This window comes from Gavialis gangeticus, unplaced genomic scaffold (genome assembly GCF_001723915.1).
Source record: "Gavialis gangeticus isolate Ggan-Ray unplaced genomic scaffold, GavGan_comp1, whole genome shotgun sequence".
NCBI lineage: Eukaryota > Metazoa > Chordata > Crocodylia > Gavialidae > Gavialis > Gavialis gangeticus.
In genome coordinates, this window is record NW_017728995.1 from 46,138,413 (window position 1) to 46,139,300 (window position 888).

Below are 888 nucleotides of genomic sequence, written 5' to 3' on the forward strand. Positions count from 1 at the left end.
CCTATTTCTATTCTCTGCAGGCCTGGTCGCCCACTGTACAGCCCCCACAGGAGACGCATCCAACGCAGGAGTGGAAGAAGGTGCCCAAATCCAGAGCTGCTAGGCCTAGAGCGGTGGAAGCTCCCCAGGGTCAGCTGGGGAACAGGTTTGATGCCCTGGCAGCTGTGACAGAGGAGGACAGTGGAATAGCCCCCGGTGGGGACGATGCCACTCCCCACACAACAGGGAACGGGCGGAGAGCGAACCCCAGGAGGAAGAAACGCCGGGTCCTCGTCATTGGAGACTCCATCCTACAAGGACTGGACGGTCCCATCTGCCAGCCCTTCCCCTTGACATGACAGGTCTGCTTCATGACAGGTCAGGGACATCACGGAAAGGATCCTGGCCTACATCCGACCTGCAGACCAGTACCCCATGGTTGTCATCCATGTGGGTACGAACGACGCAGCCAGGGGCAACCCTGACCGCATTATGAAGGAATTCAAGGCTCTGGTAGACAAGCTGAAGGAGGCAGGGGTGCAGGTGGTATTTTCCCCCTCTTCTTCTGGTGAGTAGGCGGGGGCGGTGACACGAGGCCTACACTGGCATGGTCAACCGGTGCTTAGGCAGCTGGTGCCGCCAGGCAGGCTTTGGGTTCCTTGATAATGACCCATGCTTTCGGGCAGGGGACTTGCTGGGTTGGGATGGGCTTCATCTCTCTCCTAAAAGCAAGCGTGTCTCCTCTTCCAGGTTGGCTGATCTCATACAGTGAGCTTTAAACTAGCCTCGTCGGGGGAGGGGGCCACAGGAAGACGAGGAGACGCCATCCAAGCAAGACGGGTGACAAAGGCAAGGAGTGCTAAGGTAAGGAACGGGGGTCCGGACAGTCTCCCTAAACGGGGGGTGGCA

At 58.8% G+C, this 888-nt stretch overlaps 1 protein-coding gene across 7 annotated transcripts in view; it reads right to left on the reverse strand.

Annotated features, from left to right (window-relative positions):
- AGFG1 (ArfGAP with FG repeats 1) overlaps window positions 1-888 on the reverse strand; it is a 90,741-nt gene that overhangs the window by 36,598 nt on the left and 53,255 nt on the right. The window lies entirely within an intron of this gene.